Source organism: Nematolebias whitei, chromosome 15 (assembly GCF_014905685.2).
Source record: "Nematolebias whitei isolate Nwh7 chromosome 15, NemWhi1, whole genome shotgun sequence".
NCBI classification, from domain to species: Eukaryota; Metazoa; Chordata; class Actinopteri; order Cyprinodontiformes; family Rivulidae; genus Nematolebias; species Nematolebias whitei.
This window is the reverse complement of record NC_056512.1, coordinates 22,141,987-22,143,287: the sequence shown is the minus strand read 5'-3', so window position 1 is coordinate 22,143,287 and position 1,301 is coordinate 22,141,987. Positions and strand designations below refer to the sequence as shown.

General features: G+C 41.3%; 1 protein-coding gene across 1 annotated transcript in view; it reads right to left on the bottom strand.

Annotated features, from left to right (window-relative positions):
- The window catches only part of LOC119421100 (MICAL-like protein 1), a 17,240-nt gene that overhangs the window by 3,574 nt on the left and 12,365 nt on the right, over nt 1-1,301 (bottom strand). The gene's annotated exons all lie outside the window — the stretch shown is intronic.

Genomic DNA, 1,301 nt, shown 5'->3' with positions numbered 1-1,301 from the left:
GGTGTGGATGAAGGATCAGCAGCAGTAAGGCTCTGCAATATTCCACATTTGTTCTGTTTCTAAGAGGAAAACGTAACGTCAGTCTCTCTGTAGCTGAAGCTGCTGATTGTTTATCTGATTAATGACAGTGATGGAGAACATGTGTGTTTTTATTTCAATTTAATTGGTACAAGCAGTGTTTAAATGTGATTTATAAATAAATCTAACACAAAGATGGTAATAATTTCATGATTAAGCTTCAACTATTAATTTGCTGCCTAAGTCTGAAGACACTGCATTGTATGGCAGGATGATTTGCATTTAAACTGGAATTACAGTAATTTATATTTGTGTGTGAGGTGGGGGTGTATGTTTAATTGCTCTTTGAGCTACTTTTGCCTGAACCTAACACTGTAAGTGAAACAAGGCATTACTTGAGTTGCTGTATTCACGGACCCTGCTCTGACACACGTCTGCTTTGGGATCGCACGTTTGGGTCGTCGGCCGCGCGCGTCTGCTGAGTGCAGCAGCTGAATGAACGTCCATTTGGGCGATGGATCACTTCCTGGCAGTACAGTCCCATCTGAAGCTTAACTGAACTTTTTATCTCTTTCAAGGCCGGTCAGCTCGCGGTGAAATGGCTGCGTGCAACTGGTGAATGTATGGCAGGTTATGTTATGATATAATTGGATCGCGGCTGATCCTGACCCAATTAAAAGCCCGACACGACCCGGCCCGCCCATCCAGCACATTATCATGGCCCGGCTTGCCCCGAATTCGTGTCGGGTGGGGCCGGGCTTAGGGTTCGGGTTAGAAATGACAGCTCTATCCTGCAGTATGGGCACACAAAGGTGCAGGAGGTGCTAAACAATTTTAAATAATTTATTTTAAATAAAAATCCCATGCCGATTGTGCGGCTCATCCATCAAGCAGCCAACTGTGTGTCATGTCCAATCTTATTTTGAAAAACCGCGATAGAGCTAGACCGCACTAAAAGAACCACGAAGTAGCGAGGGACTACTGTACATAGTTCTGTACAATGTGTAGATGTATTGTATTGATGGACACATTTCTTGCACGTATTTCATGTTTGTGAATGAGAAATGGCTCCCAAACATTTCACTCAAAATTAAAAACATTACGGTACCTTTTTATGTTAATTGGGCTGTATGCATTTAAACTTTTATTTTACCAGGAAGAAATCCACTGAGATTATTAATCTCTTTTACAAGGATGTCCTGGGATATATGCAAATACAGCAACACAGTCTTAATAACATTAACAGTAGTATTAAAATATTTACAACAAAACATGCATTACGT